This window comes from Alosa alosa, chromosome 1 (genome assembly GCF_017589495.1).
Source record: "Alosa alosa isolate M-15738 ecotype Scorff River chromosome 1, AALO_Geno_1.1, whole genome shotgun sequence".
NCBI classification, from domain to species: domain Eukaryota; kingdom Metazoa; phylum Chordata; class Actinopteri; order Clupeiformes; family Clupeidae; genus Alosa; species Alosa alosa.
In genome coordinates, this window is record NC_063189.1 from 42,970,747 (window position 1) to 42,989,434 (window position 18,688).

The 18,688-nt window shown below is 41.1% G+C and overlaps 1 protein-coding gene across 1 annotated transcript in view; it reads left to right on the forward strand.

Moving 5' to 3' along the window:
- Window positions 1-638: 638 nt before the first annotated feature.
- nadkb (NAD kinase b) overlaps window positions 639-18,688 on the forward strand; it is a 37,277-nt gene continuing 19,227 nt past the window's right edge. The window contains exon 1 of the mRNA XM_048240210.1: window positions 639-720. The gene's annotated coding sequence lies outside the window, so the exon portion shown is untranslated. The remainder of the gene's footprint in view (window positions 721-18,688) is intronic.

Genomic DNA, 18,688 nt, shown 5'->3' on the forward strand with positions numbered 1-18,688 from the left:
AAGCACATCTGGTTCGGAGTGCTAGTGTGTATGTGTTTGTGTGTACTTTGGGGTTTGAGGTTGAATCATAAATGCAAAATATAAAACATAGTTTTTTAGATGAAAATATTGATCAATATAAATACAGCTGTGTCCTGGAATACTGTGCTGCCAAAGGTCTTGTCCCAAGTGAGTGGAAAGATTGCTGAATGAGAACATACAGTACAGAAATGGGGCAGATGCTTATGGAGTAGGCTTGCCCTGTGCTGGATGTTTTTGCCCTGTGCTAGATTTATTTGCCCGGTGCTGGATGTTATTTTGGACCTGTGTTAGATACCTTGCCCTGTGCTGGATGTTTTTGCCCTGTACTAGAGGTCTTGCCCTGAGGTCTTGCTGTGGAGGATATTTTGCCTGAAAGTGCAGTAAGAGGAAGCATCCCGAGATGTAGCAAACAGGGTAAAAGCCACAGTGTTGCCTCAGAGCGTTGGTTAAGATGTGGGCAGCATTTCACAGAAAGAATCTTTTTGTGTGTTTCCAGGAGGTTGCGGACTTCGGCACCATGTGATGACGCAGTCGCCAGAACAGAAGCTTCTTCTCCTCCTTCTCCGGCCTAATGATTATGTCAGAGAGAGACTGAGCAGCCGCTCTCCAGTGGAGTGTGTTTTCCGCGTTAGAGTTTCCTATGCGACGGAGAGCTGTATCGTGGGTCAGAGGAGCCGGTTACAGTGTGGTACCAGAATGGTGAGTTCTGCATCTGGCATAGTGTGTAGGCTACAAGTGCAAGACTGAAACACAATTGCACTGAGAACAGAATTATTTTTATTTGATCAAAATCTGTCCATCTGTCAAATCGATCTGCTTAGGAACCAATTTGTGATAAGAAATGTCACACTGTTTTGATGGATATCATGGAAAAAAACTCAGTGTTACAGAGGGTGCTGAGGCTGAGGGTTACCCCCCCCCCCCCCCCTTCAAAAAATACCTAGGAGTAGATTTTTGAGGTCTCACACCTACCATACCATTTGTGCATTGTTGACCAGTGTTGCGTACCTGCGTAAAACAAGCCCCAGGCTCTTGACATGACTGTGTGAACGTACAATATGGGGTGGGGGTGTGGGTGGGGGTGGTGTAGTGGTTAAGGAGCTGGGCTAGCGTGCAGTAGCCTGAAAGTTGTCGGTTCAATTCCCAGCTTCCACCATTGTGCCCTTGAGCAAGGCACTTAACCCCAAGTTGTTTCGGGGACAATGTGATCCCTTGTAATATAGCTGACATATGTAAGTCACTTTGGTCAAGAAGTGTCTGCTAAATGTAATGTAATGTAACAATATCAGCATCTAGTCAAACAGCCCATTTGTGAACATGGCTAAATGAAAACTGGACTGGGAAAGGTGAATGAATGAGAGCTTACATAACTGTAGTAGTTAAATGAGAAGTTTCTCCCGTCAGTCACCCTGTATAGAGTGGTGGTGGTTAGACTATCTGTTTGTTAAAAACTGTTGGTGAGGTTTTTGCTTTTTGCTTTGGGAGCGTGAAAATAATAAGATAACTGGCCTGATTTTTTTCAAATTAAGGCTATGCACTGCTATCACATCTGGTGTAGCCAGTTCCATTGATTAAAGTGGAAGCATACACACCTTAAACGGAGTGTTGTGTGTAGCCTGCCTGATCGACTTTTGCCTCAATAACAATCGTCTTCCTTCATTGTTGATTTTAATACAATCCTCCACTGCATACTGCACTCCCTTCTGCCTTGCGCCGGATGATATTAACGCGTGTCGCTTGTTTTTTTTTTCTGGGAAAATTGTCCATGGTCTGTTTTCCAGCCGGCAAAAAACGGTTGTCTATGGGGTAGTTTCACGATCAGGGTAAGCACTTTACATTTGCCGCATACATGTGGACCTCAAAATATGTGATTATGTTGGATAACAATATGTGGCTATTAATGAATAGACTTAGAGACACCTTGACAAGTGCAAAAATACTATTTCTTGGCACAAAACACTCCTTTCAGTCATTTTCATCCTGGAAATGATGTTTCATTTTAAAGCTACACCACTTAAACACATATTGGAGCACACTTCATTCTGTAGGCTAATATATTACTCATAATTTCAATGTAAATGGCGGGTAAATATGGTCCAAATTTCCGTCAAGCATAAGTTCAGAAATATAGCTGGCCTGGTTGAACTTATTTAGCCATGTAAACCATGTAGCAGCCTACCAACAAAAAATCCACATAATAACTAATAATTGTAAAACATCATCATTGAAGTCACTGTTTTAGATATGTTATTATGATTATGCAGGTTACTTAATCAGTCTTACTTAAATGATGTTAACCCAAGGAACAATAATAAACACTACAACTATTGTATACAAATATTTAACCTTAAGGGCCGTTCACACCAGGAACAATAACTATAAAGTTTCTTATATGACTATGTGCTTACCCTGTGAAACTTGTAGCGGACCGCTCCATATTCTTTATAATAAAAATGTATTACTTTAGGCTTATCCAACCGGGTTGCTTAAACGCCAATTAGGTTAACTTCACGCAGTCAGCTGACGATAAAAGGCTGCTTGGCCTAACCTGCGGAGAGAGAGCGCTAATTACAGGAAGCTCTATCGGAGAGAGTAGTTACCGAGGGCATGTGAGACATGGCGGGAGCATTTTAAAACAGAACATTCACACTGGATAAGTTACATTGGATTCCTTGGATCGTACCCTTGTGGATTAATCCCTTTGAGGAATTACTATGAAGCAGCGCGGATCCTGAGCAAAATAGGACCGGCTCAAACTACTTTGTGTTGCGCACGACGGAATGGATCGGCAGCATGGCAAGATGTTTCCCTTTCTCTTGTCGCGGTGTTGCGAAGATCCCTGGTTCAAGTCGTAGGCCTACTCTGCAGCTCCCTGGCTAGTCTCCGCTGGTAACTCAACACTCATCGCCGAAGTTCACGTTTCCCTTCCACCAGTATACAACTAATTCAACATATTCCACAACTCACTTTCCTTCAGTGACTCAGACTCTTTCATACTTTCCCTTTTTGTTTAAATAGCATTTTTTGTTTTGATTGTATGGAGGGATATCGATTATTTAAGTTGTGTATGAATATTTTTGGTTTAATTTAAACTATCACAATATATGATTTGAAACTTATAAAACGTGTTTGTGTTTGATTTGTGTGATAGTTTCGCTCTAACTGTGACTATATTTGAATTGGCAGCAAATACTGCCTGGCACCCCAGAGACAATTGAATCTCTAAATTTAAAAATAAAAGATTCAGATTAGTCACGTTACAAACTATATGATCAGTTCCTGCAATGTTTGACAGAAGTAGCAGTAACTAACAGGACATTGGGTAAGTTCAATTGTGAGACTATTCATGAAGTGAGTCAGTGGGTCTTGTGAGACCAGGGTTTGGGACATCCCCGTTTTAAGTGATGTCCTCATTTTGAAGCCATTTTGAGGTAGTAAATCTGATGGCCATAGAAACAGGGGGTTTTCCAGACCCTTACTTCGTCTCCAAAACCTACAATCTTATGCAATCTTATGTCAACAATGGGGCCATACTTACACTATACTGTAAAAATGAAACTGTTGAGAAAAGTCTGGTTTTAAGCAATAATGTATTTTTATACAGGGCTATACAGACAAATGTGTGAAGAGTACAAAAGATGCAGACTTGTCAGTCTATGTGGACACAGACTGACTGACTGACTGATATCATAACTGCAGAAGATGCAAAAGCCACCTTACAATGATGTTGTACAGGTGCATCTACAGTCCGGTGAAAAAGTATATTTGCCCCCTTCCCGATTTCTTCTATTTTTGCAAATTTGTCAAACTTAAATGTTTCAGATCATCAAACTAATATCAATATAAGACAAAGACAAGGCGAGTAAACATAAAATGCAGCTTTTAAATGATCATTTCATTTATTGAAGGTAATGAGATATTCAAAACCTATACAACCCATGTGAAAAAGTAATTGCTCCCCTAAATAACTGGTTGAGCCACCCTTGGTGGCAACAAAAGAAATCAAATGTTTCCAATAAGTCGTTTACATCGCTGCAGAGGAATTTTGGCCCACTCTTCTTTGCAGAATTGTTTTAATTCTGCCATATTGGAGGGTTTTCGAGCATGAACTGCATGTTTAAGGTCAACTGAATCAGATTCAAGTCAGGACTTTGACTAGGCCACTCCAAAACCTTAATTTTGTTGGCCAGGCCTTGAAGCAGCAAAGCAGCCCTACCATTACACTACCACCACCATGTTTGACTGTTGGTAATTGTTGGTTATTGTGGAATGCTGTGTTAGCTTTACATATAACAACACCCATGTCTTCCAAAAAGTTCTGACTCATCAGTACACAGAATATTATCCCAAAAGTCTTGGGGGTAATCAAGATGTTTTTGGCAAATCTGAGATGAACCTTTATGTTCTTTTTGGTCAGCAGTGGTTTTCACCTTGCAACTCTCCCATGGATGCAATTTTTGCCCAGTCTCTTTCTTATTGTGAAATCACGAACAACACTGACCTCAACTGAGGCAAGCGAGGCCTGCAGTTCTTCAGATGTTAGTCTGGGTTCTTTTGTGACCTACCTCCTGGAAGAGTCGTCGATGCACTCTTGGAGGAATTGTATTAGGCCACAAGTTCAAGTAGGGCTACATTTTTGTCATGTCCATATTTATATGGAATTGTTGCATTTTGTACTTGGATTCGCCCAATCATTGGATCTTTTGCCAGTGATCTTCCTCATGGCCAGAAACATGGGAAAACATATTTAGTTTACATTTGTATCACATTTAGATCCTAAGATACACCCATTTCTAATTTCGGGCCTAGACATTTCACAGAGGTACAGGTGAATTACATAATAATAGAAGTAGATGTCCATAAACCCCTCAGTAATTATTTTCCCATCTCATATGACAACAAAATGAAAAACATATTTTGAGCCTAGCTTTATCAGACAATTCTGATTTTGTTTTTTAAAATGTATGCAAAGTAGCACATTTTTAATGAGAGAAGGCCTAATTTGCATATTTAAACATTAAAATTTAAAAAAACTTTCAATACATTTTTTCTTAGCTTAACATGAATAATCAACTGAGAAAGTTTCATGGTGATATCTATTTTTTTTTTACCCCATTCACCTGTAGTGTCACAACATATTACAGAGGTCAGTGACCTCTATCTGACCTCAGAGGCCAAACTGAGAATGCCTCCAGATCTTAAATTAAAGCTTAGGTCATCAAGAACAAACCCTGAAAGTTTCATGTTTCAGCACATATAGCAAATCTACATGGACACTCCAAAATGAGATCTTAACAAGATAACCACACTCACATGTCTACCATCCAGTTTAAACAGTAAGGATGGAACACACTGATATACCCACTATATTACAATATAAATGACAAAAAACACATGTTCAATTTCTCATTGAAACCATTGGGATGTAATGTTTTTGGGTAGAAAATATACTTGCATTCCTACTGCAGTAGAATCTAATGTCTCCACCACGTCGGTTAGGAATGATCAGGTCATATTCCCAGAATTGCCTTGCAAGAGCTCATTTAGTATCAGCTCTCCAGATGACACTTTTGTGTTCATTAATTCTAAATCTAAGTTGTCTAGTTTAACATTAAAAATATCAACAATAAAAATATTTTAGACAATATCTTGGTCTCAAAGCTTGATTACCTGTCATGGCCGGAGTGGGGCTACATTGCCTTCTCTTTTGGTCCTAAGGTATACTTAAAGTTTATTTTGTTCAGTAATCCTAAATGCAGTTGAATTCCCAAGTTTAATTCATCTAGGAAGTTTAATTTAGTGTTTAGTATAAATGTGCTTGTGGTATACTTGTAAATGTACTATTTTAATACTTCTTCAGACTAAATTGGCCCACTTCCAGTTTATAATAGTAAACTCGTACTATTTAAGTAAATTATTGAATCAAATCAATATCTGAATTCAGAGCAAAAACTGGCGTGTACAGTTGTTTTGGTTTGAATATTCATATGTTTATATGATCACATGGAGCCATGGTATTATAGCCTCAGAAAGCATACCAAAAAAGTAAATGCACACCCTACGTGATGTTTACTGTATACTCTTATATTACAACTAGTTAATTAGTAAATAAATGTATTATTTTATTAAATAAATGTATTATTGTGACCGCCGCGCAGCGAAGCGGCAGTCATATAGGTTTAGTCAGATTTCTTCTTTTTTTTCGCATGTCCAAATTTCCGTCAAGGATTCCCGGGACACTGTAAGACCGGGGTACACGAAACTTGGTGGGCATGTAACCCCACATAGATAGCATGGAACCATCGTTTTTCGTTTTGATCTGTAGCCCCCCCCCCCGCTGGACTGGACCCCCCGAAAGGAGGGTAGGGCAGACACAGTTTTCTGTGAATATCTCGAGAACCGTAGGGTTTAGGAGGACCATTTTTTTTTGTATGTTGATCTCAAGAGGCTATGTCAACCCATTCCATAACCACTTATTTCATGTATAGCGCCACCTAGTTAAACACAAAAAAGTGAAAATGAGGTGTTGTAATCGCAGGTATCTGTGACCTAACATAGTCAAAACTGCACGAAATTGGAAGTGTAGGATCATTATGACACCCTCTGAATGCATGCCAAGTTTCATGGAATTCCGCTCATGGGGGGCCACACAATAAATTAATTTATGTTACTATGCACCAACTGGCCTGTCGGTGGCCGGAGACAGTTTCCATGAATATCTCGAGAACCGTAGGGCCTAGGAGGTCCACCTTTTTTTTGTATGTTGGTCTTAAGGGGACATGTCAACCCATCCCATTAACACTTATTTCATGTATAGCGCCACCTAGTTAAAAATTAAAAAGCAAACAATTAGGTGTTTTCATCACAATATCTCTGGCTGACATGGTCAAAACTGCACGAAATTGAAAGTGTAGGATCATTATGACACCCTCCGAATGCATGCCAAGTTTTGTGAACTTTCGTTCATGGGGGGCCTTACAATAAAATAATTTATGTGTACATTTAGTGACCGTGCACCAACAAGGATTCCCGGGACACTGCAAGACCGGGGTACACGAAACTTGGTGGGCATGTAACCCCACATGGATAGCATGGAACCATCATTTTTCGTTTTGATCTGTAGCCCCCCGCTGGACTGGACCCCCCGAAAGGAGGGTAGGGCAGACACAGTTTTCTGTGAATATCTTGAGAACCGTAGGGCCTAGGATGACCAATTTTTTCCGTATGTTTGCCTCCAGGGGTCATCTTAACCCATTCCATGTGTACACATGTGCATAAACTGATACACACACACCCACATACATTCACAGTAATCATACGTATGACACATACTCACACAGTAGACATATGTACGTATGCATGCACATGCACAAACAGGCACATACGCAGGCACACACACAAGCACGCACACACACACACACACACACCCACACACATAAACATGTACACGCACACATGCACACAAGAATTTCTCAGAATTATGAACAGGCAAGATGGGGGTGGGGTTGTATAAAATGAATTTTACATGTGAAATCTAGGAACTAATCATGTTTTGGTACTTGTTGTCTAGCAGATACCAGTGAGAATTGAGTGTGGATAATGCAATTTAGTGAGACAGTTAGAATCCTATAGGCCTTTCAGCGTGATTTATTTTTGTGGAAAAAATGTGCTGGACTGGGCAGCGGTCATATTTTGTACCGCTCTGCGGTACATCTAGTTTATTAAATAAAGGTTTTGAAGAAATCACTTTAGCAGTTGGTTTTCCCGCTCGCCACCATCTTGCCAGTCAAGAAGTGAGTTGTTCAAAACCTTTCTTTTTATGAGGAGTGAAGTGATACTTCGAGCAAAGTTTCATGTTGTGTCGAGCCTTGTTAGGCCCTATTTTTGCGACAGAAAACCTGGCGCAAAGCGGCCAAAGCGGAAGCAAAGTTTATTACTATTTTACACTCGAGTTTTGCGCCATGCACTTCACTTTTTTTAAGCTTTGCGCCCAGCGGTGTGGCAATTAACAACCTAAGGTGGGGTCTGGCGCATTATATATCTATCTTACACCATCTAAAAAGCATTACGCCACTGACCAGGAAAAACCTGGTCTATAGCAAAAGACGCATATGAAGCACAGCTGAAGACGCACTGTCACGAGATGTAAGCAACAACTCATCTGCAGGATAAATGTCCTTAGATTTTTTATTCAGTCATTTGAACATTACTGGGGTAAGTCTGGCTTTTTTTCAGGCTATGTTTTCGATGGTAACCCATTGTCAATCAATAGTGAAAGTAATTAACTGTGTATAACTGTTTTGTCATTGACTATGACACCACAGTGAAGTTAGTTTCACTTTGCCAATGAGTTCAAATAATAGATGAGTGCAGATGTGTGACTCTGTAGGTATACTCTGCTAGGTTTTAGGAAAACATGGTTTGGAAATACCTGTTCCATCCGCATGCAAGTAGATTCCTTCAAATGCACTGCTGACTATTAAAATACTGATGCACTGTTTAAAGTTGCACTGCTTGCTGTGACAGATGTCATTCTTATAGGTTTAAATTATGTTACGCCAAAGTCCTTTTAGGCAAGTCCCTCCACTTGGCGTCCATATTGCATAACTTTTTGGGCACTTATCGGGCATCTATTTCAACAGAAATGCGCCTGTGCAATAGCCTAGAAATCTAGACGCACCCTAGTGGCAGCAAATGTAATTTGCAGCCAGGGTAGTCTAGCAACTCTCTGTTGGCTTGCGAGCTGGAAAAATGACTTCTATCAGGCCAATCACATTGTGTATAGAGTCGGCGACGGTGAATTTCCACGTGAATTTCCTGCTACTTGAAAACAAAGAAGATGGATTCTGCTGCTGGCGAACAGCGGTCTTTGAATCACGACTATGTTTTAAAAAAAAAAAAACGGCGACGAAATTGTGAATTTCCAGAGCGTGTTACTCCACCCTCCAACCCACACTCAGCAATCGACTCCTACGGACTTTCCCCTGAAGATGGGAGCAAAGATGGCAACATTTCCGGAAAGGTACTGGCTTGATGAAATTCATTCTGGACTCTCTATCCGACCACATCAAGACCTCGGGATACTTCGGTTTGGCTTTAGGGACCCTCTACTCATTACCACGTAAGTGTAATGTTGTTTGGAACTGTAGAAGAGGTATAAAAATAGCGTTTTGTAGCGGCGAAATAATATGCCCTTCTCACTTCCATGCTGAGGTTTGACTAAAAACGGTAAAATCGAACTTTCTCAAAACACATCCGAATGACATGATTTTGATGTCAACTCAACGTATGTACCCCCAATCATCCGTAAACTGATCTAAAGTGCATTTTACTCCGGATAATTCCTTTAAGCTTTTAACTCGAGTAGGGCTGGGACAATGCGTCAACGTAATCGATGACGTCGACGCAAAATATGAGCGTCGATTCGTCAAGCATAATGTGTGCTGCTAAATATTTTTAATTTTACACCTTCGGTGTTTTCCATACTTTGACTAATCTGTGGCTGGGCACCACGAAATCAAAACCGGCCACCACACATTGATGGTCTATGTTGTAGGCCTACTATTTAAACTAGACTGCATTTCCGGCATTTCCTGCATGTGCATTTAACAAAATATTCACGATTGTTGAAGGATTGTTGTTGCCACATAGAAGCACTGCATAGAACACAGTGGGCTAAATTGCTATTAAATACACTTAGCATCGTGACCATGCTGCGCAAATTTGCAGCATTAAAACTGCTGAATTAAAGTTAAAGTAAACTCTGCTAAGGTCTTATCACAACACAGTACATTGAGGAGACTAAACTAAGTTAAGTTACAGTATGCAATCAAGCAGTATCTCAAAGCTAATGTTCGAATTCTGTTTGGGTGTCAAGTTTAGCATGCTTACTTGCAGCTGCTTATTCGTTACTCATGCAGGGCTCATTTTATTGACTCTGAATGTTTGCAAAATCCCGATGTAAATGGAAAAGTGTTTTCCAAGACTCAAAAGCAGAGGTGGAAAAAGTATGAAAATATTGTACTCAAGTAAAAGTACCAGTACCTTGATGAAATATTACTCAAGTACAAGTTAAAATACCGATCTGAAAATGTACTCAAGTAAAAGTAAAAAGTAGTTCATTTAAAATGTACTTTAAGTAAAAGTTACTTAGTTACTTTTTTTTTTTTTTTTTGGGTGGGGGGGTGGTACCAGAACAACCAGTTTTACCAAAGACTTTCTAATGAGGAGATACAGCACTCAAAAAAATCCTCCATTGTAATGCTTGGGGTTAGTTTGTAACGCCAATATGGCAGTTGTCTACACATCATATGTCTACACATATCACAACCCTTCCACTGCAAAACGTTGACATGTGAATACATTGAGCCAATCATGTGGTGTGTTGTAAAATACATTGAGCCAATGATGTGGTGTGCTGTGAAGACATCGTGCCAATCATCTGTTGTGATCTCGCTGCTGGAGCAAGATTGGTGTCGTGAAGCCTTACGCACACGCATTTCTGCAGAAATAGATGCCTGATAAGTGCCCAAAAATTGTTGCAATATGGCCACCGAGTGGAGGTACTTGCCTGAAAAGGACGTTGAGAAATGGAGATCTATGTGAAAAATCACCGGAGTTCTCCTTTAAGTTTGAGCAGTAGTTGATTTTCAAAGTTAGTTGCACTCATCCTTGGGTCGCTTTGCAGTGAACAGTAATCCAGCACAACTGAAAAGCCCCTCACAGGCAGCTGAGGCAGGCAGGCCAATATTGAGTTGCAGAGAGTTTTTTTATATTTGGAAACAAGCAGAAGGTTCAGCAGATTAAAGGGCGTCGTACTGGGGGGGAAAGTGGGAAGTAAAGGGTCCCAATGGAGGAGAGGGCCCGTGAAAAGTGGAATACAGGGGGTACAACATTTTCACCAGGCATTAGTAATAACTCAGGTAATCCACACATAAAAAATCCAAACAACTCCATAAGTAGAGTCATGTAATGAAGTGGAATAACACAGGGGAAAAGTATTGAACACGCTAAAAAAAAAGCACTAAGGCAAGGAAAGGGAAGGAACGAGCTGGAATCTGTATAGAGAGTAGTTATCCTTTCTATCTGTGCAAATTAATATAAGCTTGGTTAGTAGCCTACATATTGATGGGCTATAAAAAGGTTTTTCATTACCAAGGTGTCACACAAGAAACATTTCATGATGGATAAAAGCAAAAAGCTCTCCCAAGACCTTTGCAACCTTATTGTTGCAAAACATATCAATGAAACTGGTTACAGATGCATTTCAAAACATCAGAATCTTCCAGTAAGCAGCATGGGAGCCATTATCTGCAAGTAGAAGAAACATCACTGCATCATCAACCGCCCATGCACAGGATCTCCTCGTAATATTTCTGACCAGGGAGTCAGAAGGATAGTCCAAGAGCCAAGGACCACTCGGAGAAAGCTCCAGAAAGACTTGAAGGCAGCCAATTCAATTAAATAGTTCTGGAAGTAACTAAAGATCAGGATTCACAAGAGGGACCCCAGGAATCTGTTTAGAACAATGGGCCAAAATCAGACCTGATAAGTTTTGTCATACAGGAAATGTCTTGAAGCTGTCTTTACAAACAAAGGCTTTTCCACAAAGTATTGAAGAAATGTCAGTAGGCACGTTCAATACTTTTTTCCTGTGTCATTCCACTTTAATACACAAAACTCTTATGTTTGGATTTTTTATATGTGTGTTAATATAATGTGTGGTGAAAATTTCGAATAGACTCACTGGAAGTTTAGGCTAATTACTGAAAAAAAAAATAAGCGTTCAATACTTATTTCCACCATATATTTATTTTACCTGAATATTTTAACTTCCAAATTAAATGTCAAAATGAATGTCAGACGAAATTTAAAGTTTGACTGACTGGATTTTGTATACAAAACATAGTGAAAACTGTGTAAGGTCACTCTCACTCTCCCTTGCTAAAGAGCTAAATGGTTTAGTCCGCCTGCACGATTCATAAGGTAGTCTATCTTCTGTTTATTTAGTTGAGCATCGCTAGTAGTGGACCGCTAATTGTTTTGCTGCTGGTGCAATGTCTTTCTCCAAGAAAGCCAAGTCAGGTTACTAAAAAAAACAAAGGCCAAAACAGGAAAAAGAGAGACATCAAAATCAGGGGAAACAACTGCTAATAAACCTCTTTCCAAAGAAAGGTGGGCACAAACGTCAAAACACGAAATCCCATGGTGTTTGCTATATATCTCCGCAATCATTAGTGCTAAACCGAACTGAGACAACCGATTGGAATAGCGGAAAATACACTTTCATAGGTTAGGCTAATCTGATGCATTTCGTGATCCAGTCTCCATCACTTTCAGAAAGACTGCATGGCGCCAGCTTGATTCATGTCCTGTTGTAGGCTACATGCTGATCATTATCACTAGGCTAGTGGTTTAGGGCGCGATTTTTTTCTCTCCCTTTCCGTTTTCGTTAGTCTTAACTTTTTTTTTTACTCAAGTAACGGATGGGATTTTTGATGTAGCGAAGTACAATACTTCACTCAAAATGTAATCACGTAAAATTTAAAATACCGATTTTATAAACTACTTAAAAAATACAAAATACACAGAAAAACTACTCAATACAGTAACGTGAGTAAATGTATTTTGTTACTTTCCACCTCTGCTCAAAAGGGCTTGTCCAAAGGAGAAGTACAAACCGTTATTTGAAATAACTACGTTATGAATTGCATCCGCACATCAGCAGCCTTTTAACTGTGTTAATGTTAATTGCAAGGATTCCCACACAAACGTCTTAAAATGACAGGCACTCAATTAGACATACACTACTGAACTTTATTGAATACCTCTGACTAAGAATGCATTACTTTGCACTTGTATAGTCTTTTATTTTGGAATCTTAAGAGCAATAAACATATATTGCAATGTTAAAGAATTCATGTTTTTTTCATTCAGATGTGTAAATAAACATGTATAAGTTGCTATTAGTGAATTAATGGGGAGATAATCGATAATCGAATCGAAATCTAATCGGACTGAAAAAATGAATCGTTAGATTAATCGATGCATCGAAAAAATAATCGCTAGATTAATCGTTTAAAAAATAATCTTTTATCCCAGCCCTAAACTCGAGCCAACGGCCAACGCAGTTACAAACCAACTTTGGCCTGGAAAGGATAGACAAAAGCCATCTCCCTGGAAAATTCAAAGTCTGGTGTTACCAGTTCACCTTATACCAACGCTTGATGTGGCCTCTCAAGATGTGCGAAATCACCACCTCCACAGTGCTGAAGATGGACTCAAAAGCCAACAACTACATCTGTAAATGGCTTGGCCTACCCCGTAGCCTCTCCAGCACAGGTCTGTTTGGGAGGAATGCATTTCAGCTGCCACTGAATCGTTAGATTAATCGATGCATCGAAAAAATAATCGCTAGATTAATCGTTTAAAAAATAATCTTTTATCCCAGCCCTAAACTCGAGCCAACGGCCAACGAAAGTTACAAAACCAACTTTGGCCTGGAAAGGATAGACAAAAGCCATCTCCCTGGAAAATTCAAAGTCTGGTGTTACCAGTTCACCTTATACCAACGCTTGATGTGGCCTCTCAAGATGTGCGAAATCACCACCTCCACAGTGCTGAAGATGGACTCAAAAGCCAACAACTACATCTGTAAATGGCTTGGCCTACCCCGTAGCCTCTCCAGCACAGGTCTGTTTGGGAGGAATGCATTTCAGCTGCCACTGAATCGTTAGATTAATCGATGCATCGAAAAAATAATCGCTAGATTAATCGTTTAAAAAATAATCGTTTATCCCAGCCCTAAACTCGAGCCAACGGCCAACACAGTTACAAACCAACTTTGGCCTGGAAAGGATAGACAAAAGCCATCTCCCTGGAAAATTCAAAGTCTGGTGTTACCAGTTCACCTTATACCAACGCTTGATGTGCGAACGCAAGATGTGCGAAATCACCACCTCCACAGTGCTGAAGATGGACTCAAAAGCCAACAACTACATCTGTAAATGGCTTGGCCTACCCCGTAACCTCTCCAGCACAGATCTGTTTGGGAGGAATGCACTTCAGCTGCCACTGAAGTCGATCCTCCTGGGCTACAGACAGGAGAAGGTGAGGCTGCTATTAGAGCTGAGGGACTCGTCGGATCCAGCTGTACAGAACGCCAATGCCCCGGTCAGAACAGGTCGCAAGTGGGTGGAGCAAGCCGTTGATCAGGCCATCAGCAGATTGAAGCACCACGAGATTGTTGGTAGGATGCAGTCAAGCAGAACTGGCTTGGGGTGGGGGTCTGCTCCCAAGATGTGGTCAAAAGCCACAAGGAAGGAGAGAAAGGGGCTGATTATATCCGAGGTGTTCAGGTCAGAAGAGGAGCACTATAAAATCAATGCGCTCAGCCTCGGACAGCAAGGACGCTGGACAACATGGGAGGGAGTGATCAGCAGGTCGATAAGCTGGGCTGACATGTGGAAGATCCCCCAAGCAAGGTTGAGCTTCCTCATTAGGTCCACCTATGAAACTCTACCAAGCCCCAGGAACCTGTGCATATGGTACGGTTCAGAGGACAACTGCCTACTCTGTAATGCCCCAAACCCAAGCCTTCAGCATATCCTATCCAGCTGCAAAACAGCTCTGGCACAGGGCCGCTACAGGTGGCGTCATGACCGCGTCCTGCAGAAGCTGGCGGAGATCCTGGAGACACGTAGGCTGGAAGCGTCCAGGGACCATCCAACACCAGCAACAAAGCGGCTGATCCACTTCATCGGAGAAGGAGGAGTGGCACAGAAAGTCACACGGGAGAAGAGCTCAACCCTAACATCTGGAAGTGACTGGAACCTCAGAGTGGACCTTGTCCGGCAGCTCGAGTTTCCAACTGAGATCACCACAACCAACCTGCGACCCGACATCATCCTGTGGTCCACCACAACTCAGGCTGTGATTATGGCGGAGCTCACTGTCCTGTGGGAGGCAGGGATTGAGGTAGCCTTTGAGAGGAAGAAAGGCCGGTACTCAGACCTAACAGCTGAGTGCAGAGAAGCTGGGTGGTCAGCTGTCAACTACCCTGTAGAGGTTGGCTGCAGAGGGTTTGTTGGATCATCTACGCAGCGCTTCTTGAAGACTGTGAGAGTGACTGGTCTCAAACTCAAAAAGGCCCTCAAAGAACTGGCAGAGGAGGCAGAGCAAGGGAGCTTCTGGCTTTGGCTCAGAAGAAAAGACCAAATGTGGGGAAGGCAAGAATCCTAGGGTTAGCTGCAGGGGGCGGTAGGGAGACGTCCCTGCTGTTGCTCCACCACCACGAGATGTTCCGGGATTAAAAGAGCGAAACATCAATGAAGGGTGGTTCCCGGCTGATGACCCTGCAGCTACCCGAATGGCACCGTCGGAGGTGCGACAAGCAGCAATGCTTAGCAGGTATTCCCTTACCTGTGCTTCCATCTTTTAAATTGGCAAAAGTTTGATCAACTAACCAACTAGCTCCGCTGGTGGGAAAATGCATGGGACTCATGAGTTGTAGCCGGTTGTAGCGCTATGCTATTGCGTGCAGAGGAAATTTGATAGCGTGCAGAGGAAATTTGAAAGACAACCATTTATCCCGCTCCTCGGATTGAGCAGTGCCTATGGTAAGTTCCCAGACCCTACATCTTGATGTGAGTCTGGCTTCTCAGGCTACCTGTGAAAGGCTTCACTATACCAACCTTGCTCCAGTGGCGAGATCAAAACACATGATTGGCACAATGTATTCACAACACACCACATGATTGGCAATGTATTCACATGTTGTGTTTTTTGCCGCAGAAGGGGCGGGTTAAGTGTAGACAACTGCCACACACTAACCCAATGCATTTCTATGGAGGATTTTTTGAGTGTTGTCTCTTCATTAGAAAGTCTCTGGTTACGCCCAAAACACACCCATTAAGAAACATAGGAGCGCCTTGTTGTGCCCATCCGCCTGACATTTGATAACGTTTAATAACAAAACCACTCCCAATGTGGACAACCCACTAAATTGAATTAAGCTATTCGCTAGTGACCATGCGTTTTAGATCACTAAAATAGGGCCCTTAAAATAACTCCCATTTGACCTGAAACGACGGTCAATCTTAAAAGTGGCGCTTCCATCCTAATTATGCTTTTAAACCAAACTTTGACTTGGGTACATTCACAAAAAGACCCTAGGTTGCATTTTGGAGAGAGTTACGCTTTAAAGAGAATGACTTTTGGCAAACAAATCATTTCTATTCTTTGCCTTTGGAAATGCCTGATCTAAGACCTCTAGAGAGTACCCTCACTTCAAAAACTTTTGACGTGGAATTAACCTTCCATTGTCCAATTATTATGGATTTAAATGGCAATAAGAAGGTCAATGAGAAAGTCCACCAATGAGAAAGGCCACCCTGATTTCGAGTTTGCGCGCTGTGGGTGTAACAGATTTGTAAATGGGAGAATGCCCAGATGACAGACTCAAGTGATGGGCAGAATGTGCACAGGCAAAAAAGCGCTTAGTTGCGCTCTTTTTTTATCTACGCACATGGCTGAATTTGCCCCGAAGTGGTGACTCAAGCACTCGTTCTCTCTCCAAACTAGTGGAAAATGAAACGTGGCGATTTTCTAGTCTGATTTGACATGGAACTTCTCTCCTTCCAGCGTAATAATCAAGGAACACCATGAGCGCAGCAGCACAATGATATTATGCAGCACCTGAAAATAGTCCCTGTCAGCTAACTTCCAGCAACAAGGTTTAGCTGCAGCAGACAAATTGGTTAGTGACTGGATTATTACGCTTGAATGAGAGTATAGTTCCATCATGCCAAATCAGCCTAGAAAATCGCCACGTTTCATTTTCCGTTGGTTTTATTACACTTTCTAACTTAAGGGGAGACAAGTTTTAAATAGGAAAATGACCGGAAATCTTAGTCACTTTTTAACGTGATGCTAGCAGGCGAGATATGGTCTAATCCGATTCAATGATCTATGCTAGGCTGGAGCTAAAAGGGGTATCACCAGACTCAGAGAACGGCTGAATGAACTGGAGAAAGGTAAAAATCAATTGTTCAACATAAGTTTCAGGTCGACATGTTGAATTTAATCTCGTTTTTTTTCTTCATGTGTGGCCCTAATACTCCATGTTTCTGCTCTGCGATGCAATGCTGGATAACGTCACTTACTTACTTACACATACTTTGACTTTCAAACAAAACCGAGGGCTAGCTCGCTACTTCCTCCCCCTCCCTCCCGTACAATTGAAACTCTCCTAAACGCACAATTCGTCTGTGATTTGCTGGAACAGTTTGTTATGTTTTATGGGCTAAGTTTGCCCAGGTTTGTTGCCGTTTCTGGAGCAAGGGCTGCCCACAGAGATCGCATTTTTTTACAGTGTATTCACACAGCAAATTGGACAGTGTAAATGATACTCTGTAGGAGTACATTTTACACCCGTTTCGGGGTATATATGGGTCCAAGTGTCCAGTGTTCTCCCAACACTGGACACCAGAGTTAAAATATTAACACTATCACAGAGTTAAATTTCTAACACCACAAGTGTTCAAATGCACTCTTTCAGAGGCATCATTTGACACTACTTTGAGTAACTTCAACACCTGTAATAGTAACTTCTGCAACACTGAAATAATAAAATGAAAACTCTGATTCAGTGTCCTTTCAGCACTTGATAAGGTAAAATGTACCACTTTAAAGATCATATTTATCCCCAAAATATGAAGAAATACAGATTGAGAGTACCACTTACTCTTATGCAGAAATTATGCAACACTGTTAGGTTTGTACGCTCACCAAAATAGCATTTAACACCTATGACAACAAAACAATATTAACTCATTTAGAAATTATTTTACACCAATAGATTTACTCACGGTTCAACATATTTAATTTCAAACCTGTCAAGACAGTGTCAAAAAAACATTACAATGTTTGGATAAAATCCACAATCTAGTTTGAAACAATACAGCTGACATTCATAAAAAGCAATATACTAAAGGCATTACATTTGTTCCTCATTGTTACAATTCATGAATGGATTTAAATAATCATGTTTAAACATCAGGAAGTTCTGGCAAAATATAAAAACATGTATACTTACTGGACTGGCGTAATTATGTGATTGTCTACAGTGCTCTGGGGTAGTGTATCCACATCTCAGCACCTTCCGTGGCCAAAAGACAACATGTGAATCGTGCCAATCATGTGATGTGTTGTGAATACACGGTACCAATCAAGTGTTGTGATCTCGCCGCTGGAGCGAGGCCGGTGTTGTGAAGCCTTGCACATGCGCAGTTCTGCCCGAAATAGATGCCCGATAAGGGCCCAAAATGTGCAATATGGCCGCAGAGTTGAGGGACTTGCCTAAAGGACTTTGGTGTATCATAAAGTGGTGTTTGGGAATCAAGAGTCCCACATGGGTGTCTTGGTGAGGTTCTTGGATCCTTTGATGATTTCTGGCTTCAGAAAAATTCCCCACTTCCATAAATTGAGAGGAAATATCTTCTCCAAACAGTAGCTGGAAGTCCTGCAGCACCTACAATCATCACCATGACAGACAAAACAAGAGTTAAGTCAAAACAAGGTCATTTGAAATAATAATACAATCAAATGTTTTATACATCACTTCATAGTTTAAAATGTTCTAATACACGTCTACATTTACTGGCTGCTG